Source organism: Heteronotia binoei, chromosome 9 (assembly GCF_032191835.1).
Source record: "Heteronotia binoei isolate CCM8104 ecotype False Entrance Well chromosome 9, APGP_CSIRO_Hbin_v1, whole genome shotgun sequence".
NCBI classification, from domain to species: Eukaryota; Metazoa; Chordata; class Lepidosauria; order Squamata; family Gekkonidae; genus Heteronotia; species Heteronotia binoei.
In genome coordinates, this window is record NC_083231.1 from 78,044,561 (window position 1) to 78,071,085 (window position 26,525).

A 26,525-nucleotide genomic window follows, 5' to 3' on the forward strand; every position below is an offset into this window, starting at 1 on the left:
TTACCAATGTAATTGTGTCCGCCTCTTTATTCCGACTTGAGGGGGCAACTGATCACAGCTTTCCAGTGTAACTGCAGTGCTCTAGAGCTAGTCATGGGCAGAACTGCTCAATTCCTACTTTTCCTCAGTCTTCTCTTGCCAGGAAAATGGTGTGCAACATGGTAAAAATAGAACATATAATGAGGGAAGGGAGTTGCAACCTAGGATCAGCATAGGGGTAGTACATAAACACCTAGTTTCTTTAAATGAAACTAAGTCCTCAGGGCCAGATGAAATGCATCCAAGGGTACTAAAAGAACTTTACGATGTAATTTCTGAGCCTCTGGCCATTATTTTTGAGAATTCTTGTAGAACAGGTGAAGTGCTGGAAGATTGAAGGTGGGCGAATGTTGTTCCCATCTTCAAAAAGGGGGGAAAGGAGGATCTGGGTAACTACTGGCCTGTCAGCTTGATGTCTATACCTTGAAAAGTTTTAGAACAAATCATCAATCAGTCCTGGAACATTTGGAAAGTATGGCTGTGATTACTAAGAGCCAGCATGAGTTTTTCAAGAACAAGTCATGTCAGACTAACCTGATCTCTCTTTTTGATAAAGTTACTACCTTGCTGGATCAGGGAGATGCTGTAGACATAATTTATCTTGATTTCAGTATGTCTTGTTAAAGTTCCACATACTATCCTTGTTGACAAGTTGGTAAAATGTGGATTGGATCCTGTTACCGTTAGGTGGAAACTTGCTGACAGATCACACCCAAAGAGTCCTTGTGAATGGCTCCTCATCCTCTTGAAGAAGAGTGACAAGTGGAGTGCCTCAAGGATCTGTCCTGGGGCCTGTTTTGTTCAACATCTTTACAAATGGTTTAGATGAAGAAATAGAGGGAATGCTTATTAAAATTGCAAATGATACTTAATCGGGAGGGGTTGCAAATACAGTAGAAGATACAGGATCAGGCCCATAGCTACGAGGGGGCCTGTGGGGGCACAGGCCCCCCAGCTTCTGGGTGAGGCCCCCTGACTGGAGGCCCCAACCAGTCCCCAGGGCCTCTGCCATAGCTTCGGGGGCTGCTGCTGGCCGCATGGCCAATTTGGCCGGCCGGGGGCAGAAGCAGTCTCAGCCTCCCCCTGGAGTTAAAGGGTCAAAAGATCAGCTGTTTTGTGGGCCTTTTAACTCCAGGGGGGAGCTGAAGGTTGCTTTTGCTGGGCTCTACCAGCTGTTTTAGTGGTGCGGAAGGAAGGGAGGGTTGTGACCACAGTGACAGGGAGGAAAAAGAAGAGTCTTCTCTTCCCTCGCTGCTGCTCTTGCAGCTGCCCTCCCTTCTTCGCCATTAAAATAGCTGTGCCGGTGGGGCAGAAGCAGCCGCCCACCTCCCTCATCTCTTTTGCGGGTCCTTTAATTAGCAGGGGGGCTGGGGATGCTTCTGCCTCCACCCCACGCTATTTTAATGGCAGGGAAGGTGGTGGCGAGGGGCAGGCAAGGAAGAGCTTCCCTTCCTCCCTGCTGCTTTCCCCGCCACCACCCTCCCTTCCTTCACAGCCACTTGCCCCTTTCGCTCCACCCAGCCCCGATCACAGCAGCTTTTCCTCTCCCCTTCCCCTCCCTCCCAGCCTTGATCACAGTGGCTTCTCCTTGCCCCTTCCCCTCCCACCCAGCCCCATCGCAGCGGCTTCTCCTCGCCCCTTCCCCTGCCACCCAGCCCCGATCACAGCCACTTCCTTGCCCCTTCCCCTCCCTCCCATCCCAAATCACAGCAGCTTCTCCTTCCCCTCCCTCCCAGCCTTGATTGCCACTGCTTCTCCTCACCTCTGCTGCCTGCCTCTCCCCCCCGCCTGTTCCCGAGAGTAGCCCCATGCCTGCTACCTACTCACAGGGCTACTCATGAGTAGGTGACAGATCTGGTGACTGGGGCAGAGCTGTGCTGCCTAGTCAGAAGGGCTAGGGCCAGCCCTGCCTGTTACTAGAGGGAAGGTCGTGTGGGGCGCTGGGGGGCATCAGTGCATCCCAAAAAATGTAAATGCCCCCCGACCTTCCAAATACTGGCTACGGCCTTGTACAGGATGATCTTGACAGGCTGGAACACTGGACTAAAACCAATAAAATGAATTTTAACAGGAATAAATGTGAAGTTCTGCATTGAGGTAGGAAAAATCCAATGTATGGTTATAGGATGGGGGAGACTTGTCTTGGCAGTGATATGTGTGAAAAGTATCTAGGGGTCTTAGTGGACCAGTGAGTCTAAAAATGTATGTACTTAATTTTTATGTACTTAATTTTAATATGTTTGTAAATTGCTAATGTTTTTAAACTCTTGTTAGCCGCCCTGAGCCTCTTGGGGGAGGGCGGGATATACAGTAAATCTGATAAATAAATTAATTAATTAAAAGGCAAATGCAATTTTGGGCTGTATTAACAGAAATATAGCATCCAGGTCACATAAAGTGATGGTATCACTTTATTCTGCTCTGGTAAGATCTCACCTGGAGTATTGTGTTCAGTTTTTGGCACCACATTTTAAGAAGGATATAGACAAGCTGGAACAGGTCCAGAGGAGGGCAACAAAAATGGTGAGGGGTCTGGAGACCAAGTCTTATGAAGAAAAGTTTAGCCTGGAGAGGAGGCAGCTGAGAGGTGATATGATCACCTTCTTCAAGTACTTGAAGGGCTGTCATATAGAGGATGGTGTGGAATTGTTTCCTGTGGCCCCAGAAGGTAGGACCAGAACCAATGGGTTGAAGTCAGAAAAGTTTCTGGCTCAACATTAAGAAGAACTTCCTGATAGTTAGAGCAGGTTCTCAGTGGAACAGGCTTCCTTGGGAGGTGGTGGGCTCTCCTTCCTTGGAGGTTTTTAAACAGAGGCTAGATGGCCATCTGATAGCAATGCAGGTCCTGTGAATTTAGGGGAAAGTATTTGTGAAATTCCTGCATTGTGCAGGGAGTTAGACTAGATGACCCTGAGGTCACTTCCAACTCTATGATTCTGATTTTGCAGCACACATACTTCCATTTTAGGATTACTCCATTGGTTTCCTGTTTGTTTCTGAGAGAGGTTCAAAGTGCTTTTTATCTTTCATGACTTAGATTTACTACTTGATGAACAATTTCTGCAGATATGAACCAATGTAGCCACTTTCCCAGCTTTTCTTCCAGTTATGCCTTCCCTTCTATGAGGCATGTAAAATCTGTCATGGCCCAGTCTTGCCTTTTCTGTTGTGGTCCTTGACTGTTAAAAGGCCACATCTAAGTTATCAGGAAACTTCGGGTGTGGGGGTCACAATAATGATAGTATGTTGAGCTGCCAGTTTAGATTTTTTTTTGTTTTATTATGTAATATTATGGATTTATTTTTGAACATTTTTCAGAAAAACAAGCTAAAGGTATTTAAATGAATAAAACAAAGTTAATTTCTACTATGGTCAGAGATTTCAACAGAAATAAAGATCAGTATCAATTTATCTCTTTCTTCTTCATCAGCTGGTAGCGGTGTGGGAAGACACAAAGTGTGAGCTGATTCCTATTATTGGCACTATTGATTGGGACTGAGCTGAATGTGCTTCAAAGCCAAATCATCTCTTGCTCATGGGCTATTTAACTTCCCAGTTCACTTATTCTGTGCCAGTCTATTGAATTTTCAAAGCCATTCAACATTTGAATGATCCAGGGAGTCTTATTAATATATTTGGTACCTATCATGTAAGAAGGATATAATCTCAAATAATGTTATAGTTAAAAGTAGAGTCTTGGATGTGCTGTCATGCAAAACCACTATGGCCATTTTTCAAATTAGGTTAGGACTATTTTTAGGACTTTGGCAGACCTTAGGAATGTTTCAGTTGATAATTGAATCAAAGTCTACCTGCTATAGCAGCCTTCAAAGGACATTAAATGCTATAAAAATATTTTGATATGATCTATGGCATCTGCCAATTAAGTACAAAAGGCAACAGTATATTTTTATACAAATAACATTCTCATAGAGAAACAACTAAAGGCCACTGCACTTGAACAGTAATCTCATGACTGCTCGCAGGACTGCTTGTTGCTTTAAAACTAATTAAAATGAAAATAAGTTCACTTAACTCTTTTCATGAATTCTCTTAAATATGACTGGTTTATATAGAGTTCAGACTCAGCAGAAGAAGAATGAGGAGAGATGAAACTGACATATAAACTTTCCAAACACCACAGACAAGCTCAGACTCAGCAGAGGAAATCAGGAGAGATGAAACTGACATATAATCCTTCCAAACACCACAGTCAAACAGTGTCATGCCCTGGGATGTAGACAGGGGAAGAAACCCAGCTGGTGTCTGAGTTGGAAAGCAGAGGGGGAACCCCCCAGGGCAAGTCCAAAGCACAGAGTCCAAATCCAGTCTGAGGTCAGAATCAACAAAGCAGAACATGAACCAATAGAAAGCAATGTCCAAAACACAAACTGAGAGCACAGTCATTCGTAGCCAGAAGTCAAGGAGCCGAAGGATCAGGTTTCAAAGCCAGTGGAGATGGACGCACATCACAAGATAGACACGTTGCTTCCACAGAGGTCCCCAGCCCCAAGCAGAGGCTAAATGGCCCTCCCCTGGTGTTTCAATTAACAGTGGGGAAGCTTCTGCTAATACTCAGGGCTAATCAAACGCCTTCCCCTTTGGTGTGCCTCCCTTCCAGTGGCGTAGGGAGGGGGGCGGGGAGGGCGGGTCGCCCCAGGTCTGGGGGGTCCCCGCATTGCCAAGGGGGCCCCCCGAGCAATGGCCGTGTTGCTGCGCTGTGAGGGGGGAGAAAAAGAATGGAGGCACCCGACAGCGAGGGAGAGCGCGCGCGCATGGCGGAGGAAGGGGGTGTGGTGGGGAGGGGCGGGCGCGCGCATGTCGGGGCTCCTCGTTCCCTTCCCTTCCCCCTCTCCCCCTTTTTTTCCCCCTCTCTCTCACGCAATCGGGCTGAAAAGCGCGGGAAAGGCACGTCGCTTTTTCTCCACCCCCCTCCCTCGTTCCCTCGCCTCAGAAGGCGCGCGTGCGGCCTTATCCCAGGTTCCATGAGTTGCCAGACCAACGCGAAGTCCCAACTTGGTCATGATTATCTCCCTTCCTTGCCCCAATCGGTCCCGAGGCAGTTCTCTCGGCGAGAGCAAGTCTCTTTTCTGCCCTCTTGAGGCCGGTTCTTTGCGGGAAAGAAGGCCGGCGTTGGCGCGCCTTTTCAGCCGAGGGGAGGCGCCAGTCCGAGGAGAGCCGTGTGCGGGCCTGTGCTCCGACTTGGGCATGGCTGCAGAAGCGGCGGCCAGACAGCAGCTGCCGCTATCCTCCGTGGGACCAGGTAAGAGGGCATGGGATAGCGTCATGGCTGGTTTCTGCCCGTCCTGAGAGATCCTTTTCCAGTCCCTGCTGCTGTCAAGGGCGCTTGCGAGTTGGAGCCAGGGCCCATCATTAGGGAAAGGGATTCTTCAAATGTTCCCTCCCCTGGGCAGAAACCGTGTCGCCTGGACATGTCCGGGCAAGCTGGGAACAGTCTCAAGCATTCTGCATTTGCCTCCAAGATGTCACTTGAGCATATGTGATGCTCTTCACATACAGCATAAGCCTTGTTATTAATGGCCTGACTTTAAACTGCCTATCAGCTATGAATGGCTCTGCTCAGCTATATATGGCTTTGCTCACTGTGCTGGATTCCTCGTCTGATAAAGTGTGCTTAAGAGCACACGAAAGCTTACGTTCTAAATAAAAATTGGTTGGTCTTAAAGGTGCAACTTCTCCTGCTTTGTTTAAAATGCTCTGAACACTTGGGCGCCTGACTTCAAGGAATTCTGTCAACTCCTGATGATGTATCTGAGGAAGTGTGCATACACCCAGAATGTAAGGAAGTGTGCTAACACCCAGAATTAAACTTTCTTAGCCTTAAAGGTGCCTCTGGACTCAAACTTCCTACTATTGCTTCTAAAGCTTATACCCCAAATTAAACTCCGTCAGTCATCTTAAAGGTGCCAACTTTGTTCTAATTGTTTCAGACCAACGGGGCTACCCATCTGAACTCCTGAGGCAGACCAATCATTTCCTCACAACAGGGGCGTAAATTACCTGGGGTGGGCAGCAGGGCTCAAGGCCAGCCTCCTTGGGCGTGACCAGCCTCCTCGGGCGTCTCCCGCGGCGAGGGGAGGGGACGGCAACCGCCAACCGCCAGCCTGACTGGCTGACTGACTGGGGTCGGGCGGGACGCGCCTCCTCAGCGCCCGCGCGCGCCCCCGGGGCCCGAGGCGCCGTTGCTTTTATGCCATCTCCTCGCTGTGAAAAATCTCTGTGAAGCTATCCAACAGAAACTTTTTTCATCATTAATCTACACACACACACACACACAAGTTCTTTGATACATTGCTTCATGACTAGACATACCGTTCACCAGTGGAACCAGAAACTTGCATCTTTTCCCCCCTCTAAATGTGACTTTGGAACCTTCTTTCCTAACAATTAGAAATCCAATTTTCACGAAGGAGAAAAATAGCTTAGAGTCCCCTTCTTCTCGTTTTCAATATGCTAACCATCTGGGGCTGTGGTGACTAATTTTGAATGGATTTAGAAATATCCTAGTGTGTGGATCCCCAAAGAATTCTTTGAGCCTCTCCAAAGCAATGGTATTTTTATCCCCCCCCCCCCCCGAAAGGACAGCATTTAAATTAAAATTCCAACATTGGCGACAATGTGCCTTTTCACATTGGATAGCTTTGTGTCATTGTGAAACTGAATTAGCAATTCAATCTCAAAATGGAGGGCCTGTAAGTTGTCCGAGGGAGGGCAGGGGTGGGATCTGGAGTAGAGACAGTCTTCTGTGGGCTGAGAATGCATTAGACATATTTCAAGAGGATTGCATCCTGGCAACTTTGCTGTATGTATTTAGCATGTTTTTACTTACATCAAATTGCTCTTTCATTTGGGTAAGAGGCCAGGGTCTGGCTCTGCTGGTGGACTTTCTGATGGCACCTGGGTTTTGGCCACTGTGTGACACAGAGTGTTGGACCAGATGGGCCATTGGCCTGAACCAACATGGATTCTCTTACGTTCTTATGTCTGAGGCAGTGGTGCCGGGTATTCTTGGTGCTTGGGGGGCAAGAGTGGGAGGGCTTCTGGAGTTCTGGCCCCACTGGTGGACCTCCTGATGGCACCTGGGGTTTTTGGCCACTCTGTGATACAGTGTGTTGAACTGGATGGGCCATTGGCCTGATCCAACATGGCTTCTCTTATGTTCTTAGGTCTGAGGCAGTGATGCTCCATATTCTTGGTGCTTGGAGAGGCACAGTGGGAGGGCTTCTAGTGTACTGGCTCCTCTGATGGACCTCCTGATGGCACCTGGGTTTTTTGGCCACTGTGTGACACAGAGTGTTGGACTGGATGGGTCATTGGCCTGATCCAATGAAGCTTCTGTTATGTTCTTATGTCTAGGGCAGTGATGCTCTGCATTCTTAGAGCTTGGGGGGCAACAGTGGTGGGGGGAGGCTTCTGGAGTTCTGGCCCTGCTTGTGGTAGACTTCCTGATAACCCCTGGGCTTTGCCCACTGTGTGGCACAGAGTGTTGAACTGGATGGGCCGTTGGTCTGATCCAACATGGCTTCTGTTACATTGTTATGTCTAGGGCAGTGATGCTCTGCATTTTTAGTGCTTGGGGGGCAACAGTGTGGGGGAGCTTCTGGAGCTCTGGCCCAACTGTTTGATTTTAATTATATATTGTGAAATGTTAATTTAAAGTGTAATTTTATACTTTTATGTTAGTTTTATATATGTTGTAAGCCGCCCTGAGCCACTCGGTGGGAAGGGCGGGATATAAATCCCAGATAAATAAATAAAATAAAATAAATAAACTGGAGGACCTTTTGATGGCACCTGGGTCTTTTTGGCCACTGTATGACACAGAGTGTGTTAGACTGGATGAGCCACTGGTCTGACTCAACATGGCTTCTCTTATGTTCTTAGGGACACTGACTTGAAATGTACAGACACCAGTCACCTAGCTCTTGTAAGCAAGGGTTTTTTTATACAGAGAAAATGTCATGCATTACCAGGGCTTTTTGAGTAGAAAAAGCCCAGCAGGAACTCATCTGCATATTAGGCCACACCTCCTGACATCACTATTGTTTTTGCAGGGCATTTTTGGTAGAAGAAGCCCAGCAGGAAGTCATTTGCATATGAGACCACACCCCCTGACACCAAGCTAGTAAGCAGTAAGCAGTGGGGTGCCGCAGGGCTCAGTACTGGGTCCCATGCTCTTTAACTTGTTCATAAATGATTTGGAGTTGGGAGTGAGCAGTGAAGTGGCCAAGTTTGCAGATGACGCTAAATTGTTCAGGGTGGTGAGAACCAGAGAGGATTGTGAGGCACCCCAAAGGGATCTGTTGAGGCTGGGTGAGTGGGCAGATGAGGTTCAGTGTGGCCAAGTGCAAACTGCAAAGCAATGCACATTGGGGCCAAGAATCCCAGCTACAAATACAAGTTGATGGGTTGTGAACTGGCAGAGACCGACCAAGAGAAAGATCTTGGGGTCATGGTAGATAACTCACTGAAAATGTCAAGACAGTGTGCGTTTGCAATAAAAAAGGCCAAAGCCATGCTGGGAATTATTAGGAAGGGAATTGAAAACAAATCAACCAGTATCATAAACCCCTGTATAAATCGATGGTGCAGTCTCATTTGGAATACTGTGTGCAATTCTGGTCACCACACCTCAAAAAGGATATTATAGCATTGGAAAAAGTCCAGAAAAGGGCAACTAGAATGATTAAAGGGTTGGAACACTTTCCCTATGAAGAAAGGTTAAACGCTTGGGGCTCTTTAGCTTGGAGAAACGTCAACTGCGGGGTGACATGATATAGGTTTACAAGATAATGCATGGGATGGAGAAAGTAGAGAAAGAAGTACTTTTCTCCCTTTCTCACAATACAAGAACTCGTGGGCATTCAATGAAATTGCTGAGCAGTCAGGTTAAAACGGATAAAAGGAAGTACTTCTTCACCCAAAGGGTGGAATAGATAAAGAACTGCTTTTAACAAATAGCTGACTGGCTTATTCTTACTTATGGGACATCCAGGGATCCCTGGAAAGATCTGATAGTAGCAACTAGCATAAAGGCAAGGGAAATCCTAGCTTGGGAGAAAATCTAAGTGATTAGACGTTCCATGGGGACCTCCTTATAGCTTTGCTTGTTGAAAACCACATCAGTATGCCTGTTTTTGTTTTCCTTGTTTTTCTTGTAAGCTTGTTTAATATAGAAGTCCCACAAGTTCAGGGCACAAGGGGAACAGCTGGGCCAGCAGGCTGCTGGTGGCATTTCTCCCTGTCACATGGTGTGGTGGGGTAATCAGGTTATCAATCACATGACCTAGATCGCACCAGCAGTGCCATCTTGGGGGGGGGTGCCGCCCGCAAAGTGACACCACTTCCTGTTTCCCCCCCACAAGTGGTGGCCATTTTGGGGAAGTTACATCACTTCCTGTTTCCAGCAGGGCTCCCTCGCAAGTGGTGGCCATCTTGCGGAAGTGACATCACTGGAAGTGACATCATATCCTGTTTCTGGCGGCGTGCATACACATAGGGGGGCCCACATAAATCTTGGGGCCCGGGCCCCCAAAGCCCTAGCTACGCCCCTGCTCCCTTCTCCAAGTTACTAAGTCATGGCATAGCCATATCTGTAATTGGACTACTGGCAGGGGAGAGTCAGCCGGGCTCCCTGTTTGCAGCTGTGCTTGCCCCTCCTCCTCCTCCTCTGCTTCTGGGTCAAGGGAGGGGGGTGGCAGGCTGTCAACCTCTTGAGCACTCAAAGGGCTGGCTATAGGCTCCGATGCAAGCTCATCATCGTTGCCCATGACAAACTTGCAAAAAAATATATGTTCTGGTCATCAGTCTGTCTTTCCACAACTCCAGGGCACGTCCAGAGCAGGAATGCACAGGAACGCAGTTCTGGCTGGCTTGGCATCAGGGGGTGTGGCCTAATATGCAAATGAGTTCCTGCTGAGCTTTTTCTTTAAAAAAAAAAGCCCTGCACAAGTCTTTTGATCAGTCTTCACTCTCTTGCGGAAGGTTTCCTTGATTCCATGGATAAACAGCCTTTCCTCATCTCTTTGTCTGAGACTGAGTTAGTTCTGTTCTCTGTGGGGTGGAACTACACATTATGTTTAGTTCCTTACTCATCCCTTGAAGCTGTTTGTTTTTACAGATTACAGCTACAGGGCTTCAATTTAAAGAAAAAAATTGGGTGTGAAAAAGGGGTCTTTGATTCCCCTCACCTTGCCTCATTTTTCTGCTTAAAATCGCCTCCACATGTTTTAACTCCAACAGGGGAAATACTTTAAGCCGCTGTTTCCCATTTCCCCCAAGAAAGCATGACCTCTGCTCTGCTTCCTTCCTTCCACTGTCTCTCTGTTGTGCAGACAAAAGCTAGCCTTGAAGACTGACACAGGCTGCAAAGCCTGAGCTCTGTTGGCTTCTTTCCTTCCCCTGTCTCTGTGTTGTGCAGAGAGGAGCTGGGCTGCCTCTACTTCCTCCTCCTCCTCTCCCAGTGTTTGAGAGAAAAGCTGGCATCCGCTGGCACTTTCGATCCATGAAGTGTTCTTCAAGGTATGAGCTTTCATGTGCCTTGCAATATGCTCTTTTGGGGAGATTTCCCTGGGAGGCCTGGCGGCAAAGAAGAGGGGGGGTGTTTTTCAGCCAGGAGGGGTGGGGAGTGGGCATTCCAGTAGCTATTTTTTTTTTTTTACCAAATGACCCCTGGGCAGAATTGTTGCTGGCTGGGGTAATCTGATGGTGAGTAAGGTTTTTTTCCCATTTGTCCCCCACTTCTTTCTTTTTCCCTCTGCAAGGGATGCTCTATCTAAATTCTTGGTGCTGGGGATGGGGGGAAGCAACAGTGGGAAGGCTTCTAGTGCCCTGGCCCCACTGGTGGACATTCTGATGCTTTTTGGGCATTGTATGAGAGAATTTTGGACTGGATGGTCCACTGGCCTGATCCAACATGGCTTTTCTTATGTTCTTATATTCTTTCTTTCCATGTCTTTCTTTTCTTTTCCTTTCCTTCCATTTCATTCTTTCCCTTTCTTTCTTTCCTTCCATTTTTACTGGATGAAACTTTTCTGTTCATCATACTGTTATTGCAGACATAGGAACTCTGCCAATGAAAAATTGGCACCCCCAGTTGTAGCCAGCTGGCCTTTCTATGGAATTTCTGTGTGAGTGAGAGAGGTGTGGGGCAGAAAAGGATTACTGGAGATTACTGCTGTATATCTCAACATAACTGGAAGTGATGGTACTATGAACTTGGCACCATTTTACTGTCTGACACCAAAATTAAACTCTTCCTGTAGATATTAAAAAGGATGAAAGAAGTTCACTGGCTAAATATCTGCACAACAGGTTGCTTTTAAAGGCATGGGAAACACAGCCAGTAAAAAGCTGCAAGCCCCTCATAAATATCCTTTTTGGGATAACTGCAGGAAAGCTTGTATGAACTTTATATAACTTGAAATTAATTCATTAATTGCAGTACAATTCTCTGCTACCTTTCACAGCAATTTCCCAGTGTTTCAGTCAAGGAAAACTATGAGAAATAGCTATCAAAAGATTTTCTTGAAACCAAGCAAGCTTGGTTGTAGCCTGAGGAAGAGTTCCAGTAGTAGCAGCTGAAGGAAAAGCCTACTAAATGTGTCAGCATGTTTTGAGGTACAGCAGCTGCCGGGGCCCAGTGTGGGTGGCACACAGCGCTGGCATTCCTGATGGCAATGGCAACAGCATTTCCAACTGCATACACTGGCCAGTGCTGTTGAGGAAGGGGTGTGTAGGTGGTGCAGGCAATTGAACATGGGCGTTAGGAGTGCTTGCAAGCTGGAGAAGAACACACAAACAGATAGGTGCATGCAGGTGTGAGGGTGAAAAGAGAGGATCTTGGGAATGTATGCAAAAGTTGCAGACTTTCCAGCCCCATTTTGGCTCAGCATGAGTTTCAGAGAGATATTTCTGAAAACGAAGTTACTTCAGAAGAAGAGGCAGGTTTAGTGCCCTGTAAGTGACATCACAGGAAAAGGTGGAGTTTGGTTTTGGTGGAGTTTTGGTTCAGTGTACCCTGGAAGTGACATCACTTGGCCCTTGACCTGGAAGTGACACTACAGGAAATGACATAATTCTTGTCTCCCAGCTCCATCCCCAAAGTCTCCTTGCTACACCCCTGAATTTTAGTGGGCCATGAAGGAGAAGTGTAAAAATAACTGGGCCACAGGAAAATGAAGTTTGCTTTAAGCTATTTCACTGTGTATGTGTATTTATTCAGTTCACACACACACACACACACACATACACTATATATATATATATATATATATATATATATATATATATATATATATATATATATATATATATATATATATATATATATATATATATATATATATATATATGCCACCAGCTTGTTTAAAAATGTACCTTACTGCTAGGAAGGGGGTTGCTGAGGGTTTCTAAGTAGGGTATGTCCCTTTGAACCCCCCCCCCCCCACCAAATCTGTCTGGACCCAAGGATTTCCTCAACTTTACTATACCCACTTGCCTATCTCATAGCATTTGAGCAGATGGAGTATTATTTATTTATTTACGTAAAAGATATTTGTTCATTCTCAGTCAAAAGATTTGTGCCAGTTCTCTGCACACAAAAATAGTACAAATATCAAAAGGGAAGCTCATTTAAAAAAAAAATAATAATAATATTTTTAACTAAAAATGTCAAGTAAGAGACGAAAGGTATTTATTTTATTTTGAAAATGAACAAAATCAATTAATACTATTTGCAGAGTCTGGAAATATACAGATGGCTGTGTTCCACTACTAAGTTTGTTAATGCAGAATGCAGGAAGCAGTATTCAGCTTTCCAGAAATGCCTCTGTGTAAATGGAAGCATTTATTTGACTCTTAAAACAATAGGTTAGCTTTGTTGACAAAGTAATTTTCCATACACATTTCAGCCAGTCTGGAATTGATGAAGAATCCACTTTTTTCCAGGTAACAATAGTAGACATTTTTATTGTAGTTAATAAATTCAAACGTAATTCATTTTCATCCACAAATTCTTAAAATGGAGAAAGGGGCTAATAGCAGGCAGGAATAAAAAAAAATCAAGGAGAATGAGTAACTCATAAACAAGATTTTAAAATGTGAATATTCTGGCTTTTCTAATTAGCTCTGCACAAGTATGAGTATGCTGAACTAATACTAAGAAACCTTCTCTTGAGGAAGTTTAGCTCTAAGGTGTGGGCCCAGTCAGCTTTCTCAGGGAGAGTGAGCTAATTCAATCAATTATTCTAAAATGAGCCAGTGTTAGGAAGATTCCCACAGTGGAAAAACTGTTTTCAGTTCACAATTTTGGGTACAACGCACTTCTGACTTAACTGGCTTATAAGATTTTTTTTTTTTTTTTTGAAGTCTGGTCCTCTGGATGGGTCTCTTCTGAAGAGAGGATGCAGGTTATAAATTAACTAAATAAAAGATAATACATGTGTTTTCTGTTTTAGCAAGTTCATTTACCTGAACTCTTCAAGACTTAGTGTAAACAAATGATATTCAGAGAGAAGCTGCCTTAATTTCTTTGAAATCCACATTTCCTACCATTATCACCAAGCAAAAAATACTTATGCAACCAGGGCATTATTTAACATCATGTCCCTTTCAGCTCCCAGGTTTGCAAGCTGTATTTATGGATGACTTGCAGCATCAAAAAAGGCTTTTCAGCATGCATATATATTCAGATGTAAGTACCACTATTTTGTTTTCTCAAAGTAGTGTTTTCAACTGGACTGATTCAACTGAATTCTAAGTTAGAGTTGGCAATGGTGGAGCTGTTCCTTGAGCAGCAGTTTGATCTATAATACTTGGCATTACTTTTACCCCACTACCATGAAAAGCTTTTTCTTCTGTTTTCTACATATCAGTGGTTTTTTGTTTACTAAAAGAGGATGTCATGCATAAAGAATTAAGAACATTCTAAATAAAGAATTACAGCATTCTAAATCATAATTTTCATAGAAAAATCAAAATTTTCATCATGTTCTCATGCAACACAATATCCTGACTTTGTTCCTTGATCCTGGTTTTTACAACTGAGGGATGGTTTCAGAGCAACAGATAGTTTATTCAAAGGCTTGCTTGGCTGTGGTCTTTCACACAAGTGCTACTTAATATCCTGTGATGCATTCCAAAGTATAGTTTCCAGCTTTTTTACCAGTCCCTGTTCCTGTTCCTTGTACAGTCACTTACTCTAAAGAAATGAGATGACCACATGAAAATAAAGATAATACAGTTTTTCTGATCACTTGGCAACTCACTCCCTGCTAGATCAGACCAAAGACTTTGGAGTGGGGATGGGAATGAACCAAAAAATGAACCATGATTCAAGCATGAACTGAACCTGTTCATGGTTCATTTCAAACCAGTTCATTTGGTAGTGTCATTCCTGAACCCAAAAATTAACCTCCTTTTTTTCTGTAGAGGTTCCAGTGGTTCATTTTTACAGTTTGTTATCCAGACAACCTGGTGCTGATTCAATCAATTCCTAGGTAATGCTGGGGGTGGACTTGTGGAGAACCCTAGAAACACCCAAAGCAGTTGTCCATAGCTTGATTAGCAGCTTTGGGAACTGTGAAACTCCCATTGTGCTCTACAGGAGCAGATTGTATACCAGTATAATACCACACCCTGACTCAGCTGCTTTCACTCTTGCAGCATGAAGAAAGAATAAAGTTAGAGTCCAGTGGCATCTTTAAGACCAACAAACATCAACTTTGTTCTATTGCTTCAGACCAACACTGCTGCCCACCTGGATCTATCTATGTGAAGAGAGAAGAGTTAGTTGTTGTGATAGCAGAAGAAGAATTGTTTGTTGCATGGCTGATTTAGAGCAGGCTTTGAGGGACTCCTCCCACAAAGTGGGACAATTTTTTAAACACCTCACCCAGCTGGAAAAGTGTTCCTTGATGTGGTTTCAGGAACCAAACCTGAAGCTAGAGCTGAGCTTTCTTGGGGGCACCTGCTTTGGGGGCACAACTGAGTCCATGTCTGCCACAACTGAGTCCATGTCTGTCAACTCTTGGCCTGCCTAACCTGAGCATCCATTCCAGCAGTGGTAGCTCATGGCATACCCAGGTTCCAGTGAGCCTGGTTCAGTGGTTCTGTGCATGCCCACCCCAACCTTCCTCCTCCTCTCTCTTTCTCTGTCTGACTAGGACAGACTGATACATGAAACTCAAGATAATGCCTGAGTTGCCTAATTTCTGTTATGGCCATGGTGGCCTTCTGAGGGCCCCTGCCACCCAGCCAACATTTCAGTAAATCTGGTAACTTATGAGAGCCTCCCAAAAGGCATGGGTGTGCACCATCACAAAAATAGCCCTGCTACAGATCAACATTCTGTTAAAAGCACAGGAGAGTGCTTCTTCTGGTCACTTAACAACTTTATTCTAAGTAAGCATGCCTAGGATCCCAGCATCAGTCTAATGGTCTCTTTGCAAAATATTAATAAAGGAAGGAAATCTCCTTAATCGAAAGGGAAACCACATAACCACTTAAACCAATGTGAAGTGCTAACCACTAAAGGAGAATAAGAAAGAATCTGCCTACATTTAGCTGTTCTCTGCCAAAGAGGGGGCTCATGGCTTTGCAGGAAACATTTGGCAGCCAGGGATTTCTATTCTGCCTGCAATGTAAGCAAAGGTTTGGTCTCCTTGAACCAATTTTCTTTAATAAAACCCAGAAAGCAGAGCAGTGATGCTTTTCAAATGGTTTCTGAACATATAATACTGAGCTTTCGAAGCAACAGCGAGGAAATGACCATGATAAGGGCTCATTCAGTATGAGACCTAAATTGATTATTTCCTTCCTTGTGTAAACTTTGCTGTCAGCCCTTTGGGCTTGCTTCCGAAGGCCAGCTCAGCACAAGAGCCTTATTGAAAGGAAATGGAATGCAAAAGTCCAGACAGCTTTTGATAAGCCATACATCGCAGCCATCAGCCTTTTCATTCTCTCAGTTAAACAATGGAGGCACGCTTTGAAACATCTCTTGGCCCCTGGCTTAAGTTAATGTTGGAAGCAGAGTACAAGGTGAACACATGTCTACAATCTGAGAAGATAAAATAAAATAGATTAGGAAATACCTTTAGAGGGTAGAAAAACAGCTACATTTGAGTCCAGTAGCATCCTAGAGACCAACAAGATTTGGGGCGTATAAGTTTTTGAAAGTCAAAACTCCCTTCATCAGGCACTCAAATCTAACTGGTAAATATGTATTGGGGTGGGGTGACTGCCTAAAGTTCAGTGGTGCCCTTCCTATCTAATGATTGTGATTCCTTTTTTTGTAATCCTTCAGTTACTTGTAAATGTTGCCATTTATTAAGTTATGACTAGGGGTGTGCATTTGCCATTTACTGAGCTGAATAAATACCCAAATAATGCCTTTTTGGCATTAGTCTCCAATCTGATTTGGTTACTGAATAGAGAATGCAGAATAACTTTAACTTGAACACTGAATAAAAGCTGAAAATATTAGAATATTAGAGGGAGGTTTTAAACCCCCTCTCTGCTCAGCTGGCAGGTGAGGCAAGAGAGGGGAGATAGAGGGAGCTGGCATGGGAGAAGGACTATGTGGATGACACTGGTCACCCTGGCTCCCTCACCCTCCAGGGGGATGAGAGGGGGCCCAGCAGGCAGTGTCTAGGGGCACCCCTAATTTGGGAGGGGCACCACTCCCTAATGCTCCACTACTGGCTATGGCCTTGACTGCTGCTGAGAGAGGAGGATCAGGGTGGATGTACAACCCTCTTCCCTCTCACTTTCTGAGGCCTTCCCTGGGGAAATGGTGTGCTTTGCCCTTTGCTTTGGAAGAAAACAAAGCATTACTGGGCAGAGCTGCTCTGTATTGCGCTGGGGATCAGGTGTGATACCAGCAAAAGTGCCTGCTCACCCTGCTCTTTCATTGTTCTGTGGGGACTCTACTGTGCCGTTGGTTCTGCCAAAAAAAAAAAACTGTTTGGAATCTCTGGTGTGACATTGGTTAGTTCTGTGGAATTGACTTTGCCATCTGCTGTGACATTGACAAACAGCTGTGCTGCTGGGCACTCTTGCACTGATTGTGCTGCCCTTGCAACACTTCTTCCCTTTGTTTGGATGGTGATTCTGTGCTTGACATTAGTCCTGTTGAGATTTGCCACAATGGCGCTGAGTTCAGCTGCTGGGTACTAGTAGGTTGGCACTGGGTTCCACTGCTAGTCACTAGTAGCACTGGTTCTGCTGCCCTTGCAGAAATAACTGTCCCCCCCTCCACCTCAGTTTAGACTTCAGAGAAATTATCAGATTTCATTTTAGTCTTGTTGGGTTTTAGCACTGCCACAGTGGCACGGGTTCTGCTTGCTTCCCTTTCTGTTCTGCTGCTGGTCTTGTAAAAATGCCCCCCTCCCCACTTTACTATCTAGTTTCTAGATTCTCTGGGATCTGGGCTTGTACGCCTTGTTATTTTCCCCCATTGGAAACCCCCTGGTACAATGTTTTGAAACTTGAGGGTTCTTTTGAGGAGAGGCTCCAACAGCTACACTGCAAATTTGGTGTTTCTACCGCAAACCCCCTCCCCCCAGTCCACTGAATATACCCTGGCCTATGAGATTTTGCCATTGACTATAATGGCCCAGAGAATATAATGGAGCTGCATATAGTAAGTATTCCCAAATATTTCCTGAATCCATATACAATACTGGTATTGGTATTTGGGAATATTCAAGAACACTGAAAATATTCAGCTCCATTATACCTGAATCAGAAAAAAAAAAAAAATTCTTGCACATCCCTAGTTACTACTTTGCAACAGTATGCCATGTAAACTGAATTAAACCTCATGATGTCCAGTTTATTGCTCCAAGCAGCTGCGTATGGGTGGCTTGGTCAGAAAATAAATACATATATATATATATATATATATATATATATATATATATATATATATATACACATTTATATTCTGCCTTTCTCCCCAAATGGGTATTGAAAGCAGCTCCCAGCAAAAAAATAAAGTATAACAATACTAAAACAAACAGAAGGAAGGGGAGAGTAGGCTTCTAAATGAAGAGCAGATCTTCCCAAAAAACCCAGAAAATCTTTATACTGGCTCTAGGCAACAACCCACAAGCTAAAAGCTGAAAGGCCAAGAACCTGCTTTTCTCGCCTATAGAGAACCAAAGCAATATACAACACAGTTCTGCTCATTTTATCCTCAAAACGGATTCTCCTCATTTTATTCTCAAAACAACAACAACCCTAGTAGTTTAGGCTGAAAAAGAGTAGCCTAAAGTCACCCAACAGATTTAAATGGAAAACTTGGGATTTGAACCCAGATTCTTGTCCAGCACAGTATCAACCACACAAGCAACATCTCTGATTGCAAAGGTTCCATTTAACTGAGATAGATATCAATATTTAGAAATCCTCTGTGAATTTCTCTACATTGTTCAAAGTCATCTGAGCTTGTGACCACTCCTAGATTTTGTGTCAGTTAATATTGTGCGTTAATAGTGCAGCACTTTTTGAAAAAATCTATTCCTGCATCTCTCCTGCCTCTATTTAAAAAAAATCATTAGGCAACTCCATGTTCAAGTATTATTAGAAAGAGACAAAATATTCTCTCTTCTTTATTGAGGTGATGACCTCCAGCCCCTTTCTCTTTATCATTTACAAGCATTTGAGAAAGTATAACAAACTACCAGATTATTATCTTAAACCTTAGAGCAATCTTTTTAAGAGACCGTCTCTGAAACATTTCTCAAATAATGCATGAACAAAGGAGTCTCCTTCCTTCTAGTGGGCAAAGGTGGAAGACCCAATCTCTCAACATGTGCAGAAAGGAATTACAGTGCAATCCAAAATAGAGTTACACCCTTATTTAAAGATCACCAAAGTCAGTGGGCTTAGAAAAGTGTAACTGCTCCGGATGACATTGGCAGTGACATCATTAAAGTCAGCATGAGAAGTAAGGCAAGACTTGCTGAGGCACTCAAATAATGAGTAACCAATTGTTTTTGAGCAAGACATGACTGAGTGCTCCATCTGCATAGTTTATAAATCATTGACAACTCTGTTATGCAAGCAATCGCCAGTGTTTAATGTAGCCTGAATGTCAGCTTGTTAGACACAATCTGTTGATCTTTCTACTGGGCAAGGGAAAAGAAATCAATAGGATGCTGTGAAGCTAATAACCATTTAATCATTCCAAATACTCCAAGTCAACTTACAGCTAAAGGTGTAGCTCTGGAAGCTCAAGCATGGATGCTAAAACCTAAGTATTTACCTTCTTCCCAATAGACTGAATACTTCCAGAAATTATCCAAGAATTGTTTTGGTACTTGATGCAAAAACATGCATAGAGCAGACTGTTAGTGTGGTTTTAGGGGATTTAGAAAATTGCAGGCACTGCTTTCTGACTGAGTTGTTAACCAATCCACATAAAATAGCAACTTTTACATCCCTGAGTTAATAAGACCAGGCTAACAAAAGCTGAACTGTTGTTGTCTGATACCTGGAAAGCTAGTCTCTCTGAACTTCTCAAGGACCCCTTATGTTCCATTGAAAAATCACCACCAGACCAGACCTATAAAAATGCATTCCTCCACCCCTTCACCCCACACACACCTCCCTCCCCATCATCAACATTCTAGTTACGGCTGTTCTTACAGGCTCTTTAAAAATCAAAGGACTTTCTCTAAGGAATAAGGAAATTAGAATTATTATCTTTCTCTGACTTTGCTGATGTCCCAGTGGAAGGCGTTCAGCTTTATAAGAAACATGTGTCTTCAAAAAGCAGCTGTTCTTTCAAAAACAGGAAAAGCAAAAGCAGTAACAATCTGGGGCTAAAGGAAACAGCAAGAATTTTAAAGGATGTAATGTCACATCTTATGAAGGAAAAATTTTATGCACCTAACAGAGAAATAGTAGAAAGGAATAGATTATGCAACTGTAACATCTAACTATATTCCACAGAGCAAACATTGAGAACTGGGTCAGGCCAGGATGTCTGCCTTAGCCATGAATTCAGTAGGTGCCTATAACCAAGACACAATTTTCCCAGTACCAAGTTTGCATCTAGATTATTGGAGAGGAGAACAAATACAATACTAACATTGCTTCCCAAGGATGGAATAAAGAGTCAGACACAGAGTATTGGTATAAAATTGAGCCACTTTATTCAATATTCTAATAAACAGCAAGGGTACCCCACCAGCGGCCTGGCCAGGGCTAGGGGTCACCGCGACCGCTCCCCTGCCATTAACGGGCAAGAGACCCAGCCCCCCAGCCGGAGCTGAATGTTACTCAGCTCCCTCCAGGCAGGCCCAGCAGGGAGGCATGCACCAGAGGGCCCAAACCCAGACGCACATCACACCAGAAAGGCACCCTCTAGCTGAGCCTCCCGGAAAAGTCTGCATTCTCCAAACCTGGGTCTTCAAACCCGAAGGCTGATCATGCCAGACCCCAAATTCCCCAAAAGGGGGATGCTTCACAGTCCTCCCCTAGCTGCATAGTGCCCTAAACCCCAAAAACCTGCCACTACTAAGGCCAAGTCTCTACTTAGGACTTAGAGCCCACTGGGAGGCCCAAAGCCACCCGCAACCCTTGCTGCAAATCTCTCAGGAAAAGCATATTACCCTTTTCTGAGAGATGGACCCCATCCCCTTTGTAGAGATCAGGAAATTTCAACAAAATGTCTGGATGGGGCAAATAGTGGCCCAACCCCTTTTCCAGCACCTTCCTGATCTCCTTATTAGCCTTATACCGGGCCCTTTCTATAGCTGCAGGGTCCCAAGCACAACGCCACACCAGACGGGGCAGCATGGCTGACCAAATTATGGTGGTCCCAGGCCATCGCTCCCGAATGTGCTGGAAATCATCCTGGGCCTGCCAAACTAATGCCTTGCCCTTTAAGAGTCCCAGATCGTTACCTCCCAGGTGAACAATTCAAACCTGAGGAGGAGGACCCACACAATCTTTAAGCAACAAAGACAGCAGGCCTGGCCACTGAAGACGCCGGCGCCTCCGCCATTTGATACACACATGCTGGCTGAGTCCCAGCTGAGAACCAACCACAGTTCTCCAAGCCTGATGAGCAGCCCAAAACATGTGGCTATGGCCGCATATGAGAACTTGGCTCCTCTGGCCAGGAACAACAGCATCTAAAGAGAAAAAACAGTTAAACAAGAACAGAACCAACAATAAACAGACACCAAGTCACTCATGGCCTAATAAAAGGCCGCACGTAAGCCTTATAGGCCGAGGAACGCCACCTGCCCAATCTCTGAATGGAAGTGGAAAAATACCCTATGACAGCTGCTTTTGAGGCTGCCCCAATTCTAAAGGAGTGGGTCTCAAACTGTGACAGCAGGTGAAGAAGGAAATGGGAGAGGTGCTTGGATTTATGGTGCAAGGACGTTTAAGGGGAAAAGGATCAATAAAGACAGGCCTGCTCGGGCATGTCCCAACTTGCCTGACTAATGAATTATATTGGCGCAGTTTAACTCAGGCTTGCTGACACAGCCCTTTAGCTCAGCTTAGCTCAGGTATACAAAAATAGCAGTGTAGTTTAGTTTGGCTCAGGTTTTGCAGGTGTTGAAGAAGGCGTCAGAAGGAACTAGGAGCAAAAAGGGCTTCCCAAAGACAGAACCGCCAAAAGGCCACAGATGGTTTGTGGGTAAGGTTACCGAGGAAACAGATGGTCCCAAAGGAGTTAGGAAGGGAACTAGTAGGCAACCAAAAATAGAGAAGATATATTAAGTAAGTGTGGTTTTGGTTTGGTTTATGTGGTTTATGCAGAAATAACTGAAAGGAGTCAATGGTTGTGCAAATGGTATATAAGGCCTGCGTGCCTCTGTGGTCTTTGCTCAGACGCCCATCCTGGTTTGAGCCCGCACGTGTGTATCAAATAAAGCTTGGCTGTTTTTCCTGATTTCGCCTCAAGCCTCCTTTGTCATAGCACCTGCTTTAATTGACAGAGCGGGCTCTTCCTGCTACAAAACCACACCCCAGACAACCCCAACTCACCCAAAGCCCATGATGTTACTGCCCAAAACTGATGCTTCGTCAATGGGCTACCATTCGAACATATAAACAAAAACCCCTCCATGGGCCCCCTAACTGCCAAATAAACAGCCAACACAGTAACTGGACACAGCTCAAACTCTGAACAACTACCCAACTAGAGCACCGTACCCTTCTGCAACTGATCCGTCTTACAGCGACGGACAGTGATGACTGCCTTCCCCGCAAATAGCTGCAGATCCCTTAACAACAGAGCCTTACCAGAAACATCATTTCTAGACTGTGCCACCAGCTCACTTACTCTAAGAGCCCCCCAAAAAGCTAACAAAGACGCCGCATGAAACAAACATACTTCAAATGACGAAGGACACACCACGTCCCAAACCCTCTTCAAACCCCACAGAATCAAAGGAGACACAGGATTCCGTGTATCAACCCTGGGACCAGCCTCTCTGGCCCACCCCTCCCGCATCTTTCGAATACGAAAGTCAGCTGTTTCTTCCCTATAACCCAGCGCCTTACTGACAAAAGCCAATGCAGACAGGCACCCCCTAATGGATCACACAGCCAACCCCTTACCTTGCAGTGAAACACAGTAAAGGAGCAAATGCTCCACCGGGAGGGGCCAAACCCTGCAATACCCTACCTCAGCCCTAAAGTCTTCAAACTGCCGCACAGCCCCTTCGTAAGACTTCCTGGTGCTGGGCGCAATGGCTAGACCTATCGCTCTGCAGGCCTCGGCTCTCCAATCAGCCATAGCTCCTGAGGCATTGGCACCGGCTCTCTGTCGGCATCTGGGGCCAGCTGACGAAACCTCTCCATCTGTTTATGAGATAGAGCATCAGCCACCCCGTTCCTCACCCCAGGAACATGCTTGGCTAAAAACAAAATGTTAAGCCGCAAACAGCGCAGAGTGAAGGCCCTCACCAATCTCATAACCCGGCCAGATTTGGATGAAAGGGAATTAATGACATGGATCACCGCCATATTATCACACCAAAAATGGACAGTGTGATTGGCCATATCCTTCCCCCACAGTCAAACCACAACTAAAATAGGAAAGAACTCGAGAAACATAAGATCCCGGTTCACACCAACCTTTACCCAGGAGTCAGGCCAACTATCCATGCACCAATGTCCACGGAAATAGACTCCAAAACCCAAGGAACCAGCAGCATCAGACATTATCTGAAGCTCAGCTTCGAGCCTCATGTCATCCCTCCAAAAAGAGACTCCATTAAAGGACTCCAAAAATTCCTGCTAAACCCTCAAATCATCCCTCATGCTGCAGGTGACCCTAGTTCTATGCTGAGGCAAGCGTAACCCTGCCATAGCATCGTAAAGCCTTCTAAGAAAAGTGCTCCCAGGAGAAACCACTTTGCAAGCAAAGTTGAGGTGCCCAACTAGCTGCTGCAACTCCAACAAAGTAACCTTCCTTTTAAGAAGAAAGGTAGAAATCCTAGCCCTCAGCTCCACTATTTTCTGAAGAGGCACACTAGACAACTGCGCAATAGTGTCAATCTCAATCTCCAAAAAAGTCAACCTCTGGGTCAGACCTTCAGTTTTCTCAGGCGCTAAAGGAACCCCAAGCTCCGCCGCCAGCTCAACAAAGCGAGACAGCAACTACCCACAATGCCCAGTCCCCTCGGGACCCACAAAAACGTAGTTATCCCAATAATGAACGACATCCTGCAAACCCACTTTCTCCCGCACAGCCCATTCCAAAAATGTGCTGAAATGCTCGAAAGCCGAACATGACACAGAGCAGCCCATTGGCAATGCTCTATCCATGTAAAATTGACCCTCAAAAGAAAACCCTAGAAGTTCAAAATCATTGGGATGGACAGGTAAAAGGCAAAACGCAGACTTAATGTCGCATTTTGGCACGCAAGCTTCACAACCTTCGCAGAGCTCCTACACCGCCGCACCCGCCACTCATCAGGCTTTCCCACACAGCTCCAGCTGGGCTCGAAAGACAACAAAGCGTCACGTGATCCGAAGCCAATCCTCTTTCGTGGCACCGCCTCCTTTTTCGAACGCTTGGAGCAATCAGGCCTTCGTAGCCGTAGAAACGCATTTGCAGTAGAATGCCGAGCGGCCAATGGGAAGTGACGTAAGCTAAAACACAAAGATCAATGCTGAGAAAAAAACAAAACCTGTAATGGCAGCGAGCAAACAGGGTGTTGTTGCCAAGCCTAGCTTGAGGCCTAGGACTGCCTTGGGCGATATTGGCAACAAAGCCTGTGAAACAAAGCCTAAAGAGCTTCTGAAAAAGGAAATAGCAAAACCTGCAGCTGTGATTAAGGTCACCACCAGAAAAGCTGCCCGAGCTGTTGAAAAGGCCCCTGAGCCTCCAAAGGAAGAAAAGCCAATTCCTGAACCTGTTAAGGTGGACTCTCCATCCCCAAGCCCAATGGAGACATCTGGTTGTGCACCAGCAGAAGAAATGCTGTGCCAGGCCTTCTCAGATGTTCTGCTTGAAGTGAAAGATGTAGACACAGATGATGCCACTGACCCAAATCTCTGCAGTGAATATGTGAAGGACATTTACAATTACCTGAAAGTTCTTGAGGAACAACAGTCGGTGAGATCAAACTACTTGGCAGGCCAAGAAATTAACGGAAACATAAGGGCCATCCTGATTGACTGGCTTGTGCAAGTTCAAATGAAATTCAAACTCCTGCAGGAGACCATGTACATGACAGTGGCCATTATTGATCGCTTTCTGCAGCAGATAAGACAAATGGAAATGAAGATCCTAAGATCTCTGGACTTCAACCTTGGCCGCCCTCTTCCGCTGCATTTCTTAAGAAGGGCATCCAAAATTGGAGAGGCGGATATACAGCAACACACACTGTCAAAATACTTGATGGAACTCTCACTGTTGGATTATGACATGATACACTTCCCTCCATCTCAGATTGCTGCTGCTGCCTATTGTTTGTCTACCAAAATCCTTGATGAGGGAGAATGGACCCCAACCTTGCAACACTACATGTACTACACTGAAAGTGACCTTCTTCCTGTCATGCAGCATATGGCAAAGAATGTGATGCTGGTGAACAGAGGCCTTACCAAACACATGACTGTCAAGAACAAGTATGCCAGCAGCAAGCATGCAAAAATCAGCACCCTTCCAGCACTGAACTCAGCAATCATACAGGATCTGGCTAAAAGTACTGTCAAAATAAATACTTAGACTAAGTTGACACCATGTGTCACTATTCATGTTTGTATATATAAATATATTGTTACTTAAAATTTTAATAAACATTTCCTTTTTACTGTAAAAAAAAAAATGTCGCATTTTGCCAATTCTGCCCCCACCCCGCAACGCCTCACCACGGCAATAGCCTGGTCAAAGCTGGTGTAGCTAACAGAGCATAAGTGCTCCGGGATCCCATCGTTCACGGACTTCCCCTTAGGAAAAGACAAATGGTGAATCAAACAAAATTCACCAGGCGCCTTTTTAGGCACCACACCCAAAGGTGAGACTCTAAAAGTACTCACCGGAGGATATGAAAAAGGACCCAGTATCCTTCCCTCAGCCAGCTCTTTTGCAATCTTGTCCTTAACGACCTGCTCCAAGCCCTGAACTGACTTAAGGTTTTCTGACATAAACAGAACTCGAGGACCCTGAAAAGGGATCCTAAATCCAACTTTAAAACCTTCTAACAAATACAAACTATCCACCCTTCGAGGGTACCTCGACAGCCACTGCTCAAGAGGTCCCACTCTTATCGGGCTGGGCCCCTTTCTTAGCTGGAAAGGCGCCTCCACTCCCGCCAGGCTTCTTCGTATTTTTACGCCCATGGGCTCTAGGGCAGTTGTAAAATGAGTGGGAACCACCACACATGGGGCACTCGTGCTTGAACTGGCACGCCTTCCTATTACATACTCCAAGGGATCCAAATTCCCAGCAGAGCATGCGGGGTTGAACCGCCTGCCCCGCTGCACCGCAGAGAAAGCCTGATGATGTGGATGGCCTACTTACCAAGTGACCACTATCAGAGTGATCACCCAGATTAGGCCTAGCCAGGGACATAACCTGCAGCCAAAGCTGCTGATGGATCTGATCCCACTGAAGGGACGGATACAGGGCAGCCCTCATCCTAAATTTCTGGTCATATTGTAACCAGGCTGGTCCACTAAAGGCCATATAGCCTTTATAAATTATGTCCAAATTTATGCTGCCCACCATGGCTACGCCCTTGCAATCACCCCGGCATAAATACAGAACCCAGAAAGCCAATTAGCCCAGGTCCTGTCCACCTTCCGTTTTTTCAATTTTTCCTTCTCTTTCTCATCCAATTCTTCCTTGTCTTTTTTCCCAGCCTCCCAAAAGAGAAGAGAAAAAATATCCACGTACTCCCCTTTTAATATTTTTTCCCTAGTAGCGGGAAACAAGTAGTCCCCCAGGGCAAGGCAACCTCCCCAAACATCAAAGCAGCAAAAGGCAC

The 26,525-nt window shown here is 45.2% G+C and overlaps 1 pseudogene; it reads left to right on the forward strand.

Moving 5' to 3' along the window:
• Positions 1–24,166: 24,166 nt before the first annotated feature.
• On the forward strand, positions 24,167–25,364 carry LOC132577211 (G2/mitotic-specific cyclin-B1-like; annotated as a pseudogene).
• The last annotated feature ends 1,161 nt before the right edge of the window (positions 25,365–26,525 follow it).